At 36.2% G+C, this 12,644-nt stretch overlaps 1 long non-coding RNA gene across 1 annotated transcript; it reads left to right on the forward strand.

Moving 5' to 3' along the window:
* Window positions 1–11,515, forward strand: LOC311435005. Its single transcript, XR_014691873.1, has 3 exons — window positions 1–290; window positions 1,315–1,371; window positions 10,550–11,515. It is a non-coding gene; the product is annotated as an uncharacterized lncRNA (long non-coding RNA).
* The last annotated feature ends 1,129 nt before the right edge of the window (window positions 11,516–12,644 follow it).

A 12,644-nucleotide genomic window follows, 5' to 3' on the forward strand; every position in this document is an offset into this window, starting at 1 on the left:
TTTGGACCATGGTCTGTACTCCTTCCACCACATCACACACTCTCTCAAGCATAACCAGAGATTACTAACCAGAAAGAGGACAAAACTCAGACTGTGACACAGTAAGATCTCATGGAAAAAACTGCAGGCATTAATGGACTTTTCCCAAAGGTTCACAGAAGCAGAGGTGATTACCAAAATACATCTAATTGACAAAAGACAAGGATACAATTCACAAACAACAGATGAGCAGAAAAAGAAGACAACAGCTTGCTTAACTGTTATAAACCACACAATGCAGTGACATGTAGGTCAGTCTTGTGGGGAAAAAAAAAAAAAAAAAAAAAAGAGAGAGAAAAAAAAAAAGGCTTTCTGAAGCCTGAGACAAAGTCTGTGCCACTGCTTCCAATGAGGAGAGACAAAAATACAACACTGTGTTTTATGTCATATTATTTTTTGGAGGACTGTAACATCCTATTTGCAAGGCTAAGTCCTTGAAAATCATTACACCTTCTTCCATCAGTGACCCACAATCACACAAACACAACTGAGCTTCCTTTTTGTTCATACAACCAGATAACTGTTCACTTACAGATGAAGTTTGCTTTGTAGTACTCATGTACCACTCATGGGTATTTTAGAAGTATTATGTGTACAATGGTTTATTTAATAATGAGAACTGCTAGACAAAAGAGGTCAGAATTTATATTGAAAAGTGTTAAACATTATTATAAAATTCTCATTCCACAGCAATTAAATCTGCATAACATGGAATCCAAAAAGAGTACCTCATTTTAAGAACTATATGTCAGGTCTCCTGAGGGCTTCCCATTTTGTACTGGTGGACATAAAGATAATCATAATATATATATTCATGTTAGAAGGATGTTTAGTCATTAAATTTTGTATTAATAGGGGTGAAAAATATTCAGTGAAGTTTACTAAAACTATAGGGAATGATCCAATAAGAAGTGAATTGAAAGTCTTCAGTAAGATAGGAAAAGTTTTGAAGTCTGAAAGGAAAACAAATCATCACTATGAAAAATAAAATGTTTCATCTGTATGAGGCTGGCTTGTTGCCAGTCCTGATAGATACTGAGAATCTACCAGGAGATGACTTATGATTCCCAAATCAAGGCATAAAAATAAAATTGAATAATTCTACATCACATTCTTTTTTAATACTTTCTGACAGGTTTCTGATGTGGGGTCAATTGAAGGACTCTGGAGAATCTGTTCTGGTATTGCTTTATTATTTCAAATAAAGCCCAAGTTCTAGTCATAAGAAGTCATATGCTCAAACATAACATATATCTATCACTATTTCTCTTTCAGCATTTCCACTGAATTTCAGCCCTTTTGTTTGTTATCCAGGAAAATTTGAATCAACCCGTAAGTATATCATGACTATGTGTTGTGTATACAAACTACACTACAAGGGATATAGGACTCAAAAAATCACTTAGCCTGCTCAGCTTCTATTGCTGAAAATCAAAACTACTCACAAGTTACCATATCTTTTAATTTATTCTGTCTTCATTTTCTTTCTTCTAGAACACTGCTGTAGTCTACACTCAAAGCTGTCTTTACTTTTTAGCTGTATCTTTTCAAGAGCATCTTCTGCTTATTTATTTATTCTTCTTTTAAGATTGTCATTTAGCTTAAATAATTCTTTTCTCTCCTTAGGGCTTATTTCCATTTAATATTTTGAGATAAGACATAAATTTTGTCTAGCACTTGTTCTATGCTAGAACATATGCTACACAATGCTGGCTCCTCTGGTTTGCTTTAACATATTATCTCTATATTTTTTGATAAATCCATTCACCTCACTATGCATTTTTAGTTGAATTCTAGGCTTCTAGAATATCTATAACCAAATCCACACACAATGTTCTGGAGGACCACCCTGAATAAGAGTAAAATTAATGCTCAACCTCTATTGAAAATGCTTTGCATAATAAATATAGTGACTGAATTTGTCTTTTCTATGGCTGTATCCCACTTGTGGATTACAGGTATTTTATGAATATCTAATGCAAAATCTTTCTCTTCTTCTACTGATGTCCTTTGAATTCTGTTGCTAAACTCCAAAGGTATGAATTTGTAATTTCCTCTGTTCAGTGCCATTTCATTGTTATTATTCAGGCTAATTATTCAATATATTCATATCTTAATCTGTTCAGTCCATAACTCAGGAATACTACTAGCATATCCCTTACACCATAATACCTCTCTTTCAGTAATTCAGTAACTCAACATCTTTTCTGCTCAAAGCAGATCTGCCTACACTAACCAGCAATTTCTCAGAGCACAGGATTGATTTACTCAAGATGAGCTATCTTACATCTACTTACATCTACTGTGTTCAACTTGTTAAAAAACAAACAAACAAACAAACAAAAAAACTATGTACATATTCAAAATTGAAGCAAATGTTTAATTTATTGGTGAAACAACTTTCCATCCATTTCTACTACTTCAAAATGCAGAGTAGCCCCCCTCATTTTATTTATAAACCTAAAGAACTTTTGATTCTTTGTTTTGAATTTTCTTATCAATCCTTCTTTCTACATGTATTCTCTTATTTAAAGCTTAAATCCAATACCTTTTCTCACATTTTGCTCATATTTTGAAGATGGCTATTTTTTCAGCCAGGATGAGAGCATGACTCTCAGCTATGGATAGCAAAATATTTTTTTTGGTCCTTTGACTTTAAGTAAATCCAGGTCTTGTCTGTATTCTGTCCTCCTATTTTCTTAGTCTAAATAACACCAGTGATTAAATTCATTTAGTCTAGTAAACTCATTAAAATTTCTAAGCTAAGCAATCAGAATTCAGATGATATCAGATATAAGGTTGCTTAGGAAATTTTAATTCAAAATCTTTATGCATACACAGTATGAGAGAGTCTTTATGAACCACATTATTATTTCATTCATCCTCATGCAGCATATAAGATGGACAATATTTATTGTGTACGTAATCATTCACAGTAATGATTTTATTACTGAAGAGGGGAGGGGAGGGGAGGGGAGGGGAGGGGAGGGGAGGGGAGGGGAGGGGAGGGGAGGGGAGGGGAGGGGAGGGGAGGGGAGGGGAGGGGAGGGGAGGGGAGGGGAGGGGAGGGGAGGGGAGGGGAGGGGAGGGGAGGGGAGGGGAGGGGAGGGGAGGGGAGGGGAGAATTAGGTGCTTCAATTAACAGAGCAGTGAATTCTATATGTCCCTCTATGTCTTTTTTCCTTGTTCGGTGCTCTAGAAATTTAGCTTCTGTGGCCAGCTCCACAACTGAGCTGGGTTCATAGGGTCTCAAACCCCAACAGAAGAAAAAAGAGTAATTGATAGAAATAGATTATTTTAATTTAGTTATTTGGCCATTCCATGATGAAATGAATGATAATATTCCCTCTTGATTCCTTAGGCCCTCTTCTCAGGTACCTTATTTCAGGTTTCCTCTGGCAGATGGAGTAACTAAGAGTTGGATGTAGCTGTACCAAACTGGAAACCCCTATTTGGCTCTATTTCTTAAGTGAACAACCTCTGTTTGTTCCAATATGAAAGAAGCAGAAATGTGTATTTACTTGCCCAGAATTCACTCTGATTTGCACAGAGTTGTGAGTTATGCAGGAATTTACAGCGAGACTGATATTTAAGTGGTAAAATCTGCAAGTTTGCAATTGCAATGTTTCCAACAAATCATGTTATTGTGAGGACTAAGTTAACTACCCACCAAAAGTGTGGAAGGACAAAACAATGTGATCAAGTATTCCCTAAGGAAGCATAATAATGACAGAGGATATATAGAGGCATAACACAGCCCTACAACTCCTCAGGCAACTGAGGACTTACACCTACACAAATACTATATAGCTCTAGAGCCAGGATGACAACCATTGGCAACTAGGGAGACTGAAACTGCAGAGCAACTGAAACATGGAGGGCCCAGGAATCTGCAAAAGTTAAGGCTGTCATTTTTAAAAACTTTGTTCTAAAAAGCAGTTAGAGAAACTGCACTAAGGAAAGATACTGCGTCCCATTTGGTCTCTGCTGCCATTCAGCTATCCCTTAACTAACTTAAAAGTGGAATAGACTGTAATATAGCATAGGTTCCCTTCGCTGACCAGGTCATATCTTCATATCTTGTATCAAAAGCAAGAGCAGTTCCTTGACAAGACATAAAACATAAGCAGACATCTCAATGAAACATTGTAAAAGTGAGAACAAAACCATATGTAAATGAGCTTCTATGTTAATTGATGATACTATTATTCTCTTCACAGGACTAAAAAGATATACTGTTTCTTGAATTTTCTTTAATTTTATCAGTGTTTTCCTTTCCCTTAGGTAGAATGTTAATAGTATTAGGTAATTTGATCTAGTTACCACTGGAAAAGAGGGTCTACATGGGGCAACTTTTCAGTATGCTTGAGATCAGTCACTACTGACCAATATAATGAAGTCATTAGCTACTTTTCATTTATGTTTATACTCTTGTTGATCCCACTTTATTTCTATTTCCAAAAGTTATTGTCTCACTAGAAAAGTATGAAGATCTGATAAGAACCGAGCCTAGTATAACCAGCCAATTCAATGTAACATTAGGGCAGTGTGCCATAGTTTATTTCATTGGAAATTCGGACTTAGTCCCACAAATGGGAAGCAGGTCTGGGGAAAGAACTCAATACAAAAACATAAGATCTTAGAAATACTGCCCATGGATTATGAGCACAATTATTATATAAAATATAGGAGTGTTATGGAGGACATTTTAAAACAACAACAACAACTAGTTTAAATGTAGAGGAGCTCCAGTATGGGGGAACAAGAATGTGAAGACTGAACCTGGGTCTCCTGCTCTCCTTTTGAGTACTCTTAATCCACATATATGAGCTGAAAACCAATAGATCTCAAGGAAACAGATATCATTAAAGAAATAATTTTTTTAGAGTATTTTTTTTTAAAGCACTGAAAATAATTACAAAATTCAGCAAATAATCAAGAACACAACTATTTCATGAAAATATGCAAACAAAGTTACTAACAAAAAAGAAAAAGAAAGAAAGAAAGAAAGAAAGAAAGAAAGAAAGAAAGAAAGAAAGAAAGAAAGAAAGAAAGAAAGAAAGAAAGAAAGAAAGAAAGAAAGAAAGAAGGAAGGAAAGAAGGAAGGAAAGAAGGAAGGAAGGAAGGAAGGAAGGAAGGAAGGAAGGAAGGAAGGAAGGAAGGAAGGAAGGAAGGAAGGAAGGAAGGAAGGAAGGAAGGAAGGAAAGAAAAAGAAAGAAAGAAAGAAAGAAAGAAAGAAAGAAAGAAAGAAAGAAAGAAAGAAAGAAAGAAAGAAAGAAAGAAAGAAAGAAAGAAAGAAAGAAAGAAAGAAGCAATAATTCAGAAGTTATTATGTTTTAGATGTTAGAAAACACAAACAGGTGGCCAGTCTGTTAGGGATAAATCTTGCCTAAGCTTTAGATGTTAAGCTGCAAAGAAATAGAGGTCTCATTGCATTTGCAGATGAAAACCTTGGCATGAATAAGAGTTCAATGCCAGATGAAAGCTGCTTCATGGCAGAGTCCTCCTTTATTACCTAATCACCAACATTAAACTGCACTAGTACCAATACAGCAAACAAATACACTTAAAGTCTCTGAGTGGACTAGATCTGAGCTTTATCCTAGTGGTAATACTACATTGTTACCTAAATGAGTCTGATACTATTCTATGGTCACTTCTGGCTTTGTGAATATGAAGAATTAATTTAGTAACCACATGATTTTTAATCCTTGTTCCCTGAAATTCATTTCTGACCCAAGTTTGAATAGAGGCCTTCAATTATAAATCTTAAACTTTTAGTACTCTAGATGTACCCTTCCTGTTCATTACTGAAAGCAGTCTTTTTACTGTCAGCAATATCCCCAGCCTTAGTCCTAGAACTGCTAAAAGGTTTACAGCTGAAAAAGAAATTCCCAGGAGGTTTACTGAATTTAGTTCCCTGTTTTCTACTGTAAGTACCTAAAATAATATTTTATCTGTTTTATGCAAAAAATGATGACTCGTGATCACTTTGTTGAGCAAAGAATGTCTTCCCCCACTATTTTGTTCTATCTGCCCTGCTAAAAGCAGAACAAACATTAACATCCAACCCTGAGAATTCATAACTTATACACATGCAGAAACCCTGTATACTGGGTGCTTTAAAACAGGGAATACAGGGAATATTGGCAAATATGACAGAATTTGGGGACTGATGTCTCCATCAAAGGATATGAACTAACAAATAAACAAACTGGTGCACTCAGAAGAAGATTTTGAAAACACTGATGATGTATTCCCACAGATATTCCCATACTGTTCTCAAAAGGGAAGCAACATTTTTTACATTGGATTTAAAAAAATCAACTTCTTCTTTCAAGACTTAGATTCACTTGAACTACCCAAGATCAGAATTCATTGTGGATAACTTTCCTGACTTTCCTTTTTCCTTGTTCTTTCCTATTATTCCAGTCAAAGCAGAGTATCTTTCCACATTTCTGATGATGCTAAGCCCAAACAGACTGCATTAGGTATAGTTACACCTTTATTATCTGCCACTAGTTTAAGTCACTAAGACCTCAAAAATTCTTGCAGGTTCGTCCTGTCCCACTGGAAAAAAACAAACAAACAACAAAAAAAAATCATTTGCCTAGATAATGTCATTTTACAATAATATTTTGATAAAATTGTCTGAGTTCCCAGGATTTATCCAAAAATGAACTGGAGTTCCAGTTCATAGGTACTTACATCCAGTAAATACCTATGCAAAAACTATTTAAAAATCAACAAAATTTTCCCTGTATATATGCAGTCTGAAATCCATTCTTCATTACAAAATTTAGTGATTAGCTCAGCAGAGCTAAGAGCTAAAAGAAAGAGCAATCTGGCCTTCCTTGAATATACTAAAAGGGTCATTTAAGTTATAAATTTAAAATCATTAAAGTTGAATATAAACGATATAAAACAAACAAATTTTGCCTTGATCTCTAAGAGTTTCAGATAAGTACTCAGTTAAATATTTGGGAAAACCAAATCACCTCGACATTATTTAAAAAACTAAATATTACTTTGGACAACTTAAAGACTGAATTGTAACTCTAGTTATGGTCAATTCGAACTAGATTATCTCATTGCCCTTTTCAGAAAAAAACATTTGTGCTGTTACGGTTTAATGAGAAGCTGGTCCTTTGTACTAATAAACTTTTAGGAGGTTTGCCACAGAGAACTTAATTTTTCATTAGTTCTTGATGGCTAGAAACTATTTATTTTCCTCAAACTGTCTTTATAATTCCTTCAAAAGAATTATCTGGACAACAAATTCTTTGAAATTCAAGACTTTGCCAGTTGTGTTAGTTCATCCCTAACTCATTTTCCCCCCAGATAATAATTCTTTTATCTCACACACTGTGTGCAGGCATCACAATGTCGGTACAAGGCAGGATGTCAGTTTGTGGATGCATGAAAAGACTTCAACCTGAAGGCATGATTCATTCACACTCACGCAGAACCATGCAATTCTTTATCAACATTTTTCCATTAATAGCGCTGCTGAAGTTGACAATCTCTGTCCAAGGTGCTTGCGCCTTGCACCACCATCCTCTCCCCTCTGTCACTGCAGCTCAGGGCAGCCACACAGCAAAATAGTCCAAGGAACAGATCCAGAAGAAATACAACTTTCTCGGTTAAGGTATTTTTTTCCAGCTATATCACAGCTCTGATTCCATTGTCTTCGTGGTTACCCAGGAAAGGGGTATCTATCAAAGGAAGGGTACTGCTTAAGTTGTTTTAAGTACAGCCAAGTGCTAGACTGAGTTTACCAATTTCTCATTAAGGAAGCTAAAGCTAAAGCATTTTCTTTTGGTGTAGGTTAATGCTGCACTAGAAGCTTGACCAAATAGTGTACTGAGCTGTTTATCCTCTCAAGAGGTAACAGCTGCTTGTTATTACTCTTAAGGACATCAGCCTTATGACTGGTTGAGGATGCAAATGGTCAGGAAACAAAGGGTAAAACCCCTTCCTGATTAAATTAGTTACTGAAATTAGAGGTAGGAGAAAGAAGAAAGGTAAAAAAGGGATCTTTGTTTAAACGACTTTCCAAGGGAAATTTGGACTATAAAAGCAGGACTCTAGAAACATAAAAACATGAAGTTGAAATAAGGGGGTGTGTTCGGGGAGATCACGAAGGGTGAAAGGAACCATAGAATTATAGAATATTTGAGTTGGAAGGGAGCAACCAGGATTATTGAGTCTAACTCCTGGGTCCCCAGCAGACCACCCCAAAAAAAAAAAACACATGCTTTTTATGGAAGCATTCTCCTAAACACTACCAATCTCTTCAGTGACTTCAGCAAATAGTAGCAGGAAAAAAGCAAAATTTAAGGAAAATGTTAATTCCAATTTAGAGATCCTAGTTCCTTCTCTGTGAGGAGCTTTTCAAACTGAAAGGTCTCCAATAGCACAAGGAGTTATAGGTTTTGAAGACATAAACAAATCATGATAAGAACAAATTTTCAACCTTTTTAACAGCAAGTATAGCAGAATATATCAAGTATTATCTTGAGATGTAAAATAATAAATGGTCTACGTAAAGATACTTTGAAAAAGGGATGTTCAGTCAACGAAACAGTATTGAAGCATTCTGCACAAAATTATACTGTCCACTCAAACACACATTTAAATCTTTGTTTTTCTTTAGTATCTAAGGGATCAAGAACATTCAAGAGATGCTAAGTTGTTTTGTCTTTTTACAAAAAGTTTACATGCAATTATGAAAGGCATCTGATAATTGCATACTCCTCTTTAAATCCACTAAAGTGTACAGTTTTAAGCTTGTTAGAGCATTTATCACCAATGATTTTCAAGATCTTTATCAGATTCTCCATTGCTTAGTATTTACACTGTACTTAAGAGAGTACACAAAAAAAGAAGCTGTGGAGCCACGTTGAAGTTTATGGCCTTATACGGAAGGCTGGACTAGATCATTACATGGTCCCTGGCCCTATGAGGGGAAAAAAATGTGTTAGAATCTCATCCAAGCTGTTGAAATTCCCTTTTACACAGATGAGTTTAATACCCATGAACTAGTTCTCAAAATTATTATCCCTTACTTCACAGAGGCAGGGAAATTTGAAACAAATGTAGAAACAATAATTACAAAACATATATACTAGCCAGCTGGAAAGGAAATATGAAGCACTCCTATATGCAGAACATGCTACTACTACTTCTTTCCCAGAATTAAAAACAAAGAAAGCAGAAAGAAGCATATTAGCAAAGCCAAACCTGCATTACCAAGTCCGTAAGTGACAAAGTATCTGAAGCAAAAACAGATCCTGACAAGGGAGCAGAAAAAAATGATTTTGAGGATTACTACCCAGGGTGTTTAATGAGAAAGAAGCAAAAAAATAAATAAGTAAAATCATTGCAAATTTCATTTTATATATTTAACCCTCTTTTCCTGGCTATCCACATCAATGAAATTCCTGGAAACAAATTTAAACAGACTGTATTACTTTGGACAGGAAATGTGAAAAATTATTAATATGACTAGTATCACAACAAAGATCCAGTGGGATTTGTAAGATCAGTTTATTAAGATACAAACTTTCTGTCAGCTACTATATGGAAGCATCTAGATAGGAACATTCTGTCTTTTCTGTTTACCTAAATGGAAATTTCCCTGATACATGTCAGAGGATGACATCATGCATTTCAGAAGATGCCTTGCAACATGCAGAATCTCCCATCAGCATCTTATCCTGATCTTGGCATTTAGAGATCTTTCTAGTTCAACTAAAGAAATACAAAAGTTTGCATAGCTATTTGGAAGTACTTGATATGTATCTCACATATACTGATACGATATCATGTTTTGGTAGGAAAACTAGGGGGGAAGTTCTTCAATGGATATAAAACAAAGCTAATTAATTTAGGAACATGAACAAAGTGCTCCAAGCTAAGCCAGTCTGGTTACTCACAGTGCTCTCAGCTTACAGGAAATGCTCATCAAGAGCTGATTCAAAGCAGCTCATCCATTGCGGACCTCAAATTAAGACCGTATCCACAGACAAGAGGCCCATATAACAGCCCCTTAACATATCCTAACCAACACAGGTGCTTGGTTCAAGGATCCATTCTCATAAAGACCCCAGCACAACTGCAATAGTTTATCACAGATGGTGAATCACTTCTCAAAGTGTTGCATTCTTCTTTTGGAAGAAAGGGAAAAACAAATATTGCACTCTGCAACTGAAGAGAATACATTGCACAAAGAGTTTTGAGAGGAATTTTTATGCTTTAAAAGAAGAGGAAATAGTTCCAGCTTGAAAACAGTAAATGTACACTTTGTTCTGGGCTTGAGTGTGAGGATCATAAGTGTTACAGGTGCTAAGAACATTTTACACTAAGAGCTGTCAAGGGAGGATGCTCTAGTTGCTCGCCAGTTCTTGGAGAAAGTCAAGCCAGTACTTTCCTACATTTTCCTTACACATTCAACTTTAAACATGGGGTTTCTTCCTCCTGCTTCTAACCAGAATTATTTTTTTTTTAGAAGTGACATCAGGCCATCACACCACATGGTGTGGAGAATCAGTTTGGGGAGTGTGAATGCTGCTGTTGCCAGCAGTCCATGGTGCTGATGGAGAGATTTATATTTGAATATGGTCAGTGTCCTCAGCCTGCAGCTGGAACGGATTATTTCCAACATTTTTTGAAAGGTCACTTGGTGCGTTTCTGTGTCAGCATTGTCAAGGATTTATGGACAGCAAGAAAAGGTCAATAATGCACACAAAATGGCCTGCCAAAATGAGTTGTGATCTACTAGTGGGTTGTTGCCCTACAAAGTTCTGCTAAACTAGGGGTAACATACAGAAAATCTACATGTTGGTTTACGTTTGCCATGTGACAATTGCTCAGCATAGCTCAGGTCTCCTGCTGAGGTATGAAAAAAATTTAGTATATATCATCTTCATGGTCCATTTTTCTTTCATGTGCTTCCCCATGCTAATGTAGTGTTCACTGGATTTTCATGGGTGTCCAGGATATGCATGCTAAAAAGAGCAGATTGTATTCAGAAATATATTTGCCTGACAGAGATGTATGGTACTGTGGGATTCTTAATTGTTCAATATTGTCATTAAAATAAATAAACCGCCTATCTTTTATTAAATTCAGAAAGGAGGAATGTGACAAGTTGTTATCATGAGATTTTTGTTCAAATGACTAATGGAAAAGACTAGACTATGTTGTCACATTTTACTACGGTAATCAACAATGGCTGCACATGAGAAACAGAACACATAGATAACCTTCCCCTTGTCTCTGCCATCCAGATTGCATCCAGACCATCACATGTATTAGCAATTGACTGACCTATCCTTCATCAGTTTGGACCCATTTAGCTTTTGGCTCACAGTCAGAATCTATAGTTCTAGTAAATACAGAAGAAGAGGACTGTCAGAGTCATCTGTCAACACCCACAGCAACCCACAGAGCTCAGACCTAGCACAGCAGCCTCTATAAGACTATTTCTGCCATTCTAGTGGTATCACTGTTCTAACAAGTGCTGTGAAAAAGAATCAGCTTCCAAAGCAAAGAAACCTATGACAAGCACTGAGCTACTCCCAGTGCAGGTTCTCACTACATCTCAGCAAAATTACCTCCTCCCAAGTTGTCACTTCCCCCTCGGCAGAGAGACAAAACCCAGGCTCCTCTGTAACCCAGCCAAAAGATCCTGTGGAAAACAACAGTGTATTGTTCCTTCTAAAATCCTTCATTATTTCTCTAGACATTTGACTGCCTTCCCCTTCAGAATTTTCTTGCCTCTCCCTGAGCCACCAAGAAGGGCACCCTGTTCTGACACCCCGTTTTGGCCTTGGCTAAGCAGCTGTTTCTGCTTGGTAACTTGGTTGCAGCTGCAGAAAGACACAGGTCCCCATCACTTACAGAATCTAACTGGAAAACCCTTTTGGTGTTATCTGAGTTGTGTCTCTCTCCTCCAAAGAAACAAGCTGAAATCAGTATCGCTACAATGTTTTGCATCAAATGAAGGTCTCTTCCTTGGCCTTTGATTTTATTGCTATTACTAGATAGATTTTGGAATTATACCAAAATGGAAATTGAGTTGTTATTTTTTTTACATTGTATATCAACCATTTATTTTTACCCATTTGTGTCCTACAGCCTTTTTGAGGCAGCCATACAAATTTTGGATAAACAACTAGAAATCTCCTACTATGCTTTCATACTTCAATTACTGTTTGTATTGTCCTTCTAGCATGCCCTAGTATGACAAACCACCTTGAAAAAAGTCACTAAGTAAATTAACACTGTTTACCAAAAATAGTCTGCCATGATTTCTCTGAATTTTAAGAAAGCAACTTTGAGGCCAGGGTGTGGCATTTAGGTCTCAATAAATGATTGAAGATATTGTTTTGAATGTCCAGGAAAGAAATCACCTAGGTCATACTGCCCAATAACCAGATTGTTTTAACTAACATTAGAAATGTAGCAAAAAGGCTCACTGTGGTATTCTTGCTGTGGTCTTGCATCAGACAGCAGCAAAATGAAGAGAATTATCATGGAGGAAAGCTACTTTTAAATCTTAAAATAGTACTTCATTATGAGTTTTGTTCATCACTGGGATT

Source organism: Aythya ferina, assembly GCF_964211825.1.
Source record: "Aythya ferina genome assembly, chromosome: 3".
In the NCBI taxonomy this organism is placed as follows: domain Eukaryota; kingdom Metazoa; phylum Chordata; class Aves; order Anseriformes; family Anatidae; genus Aythya; species Aythya ferina.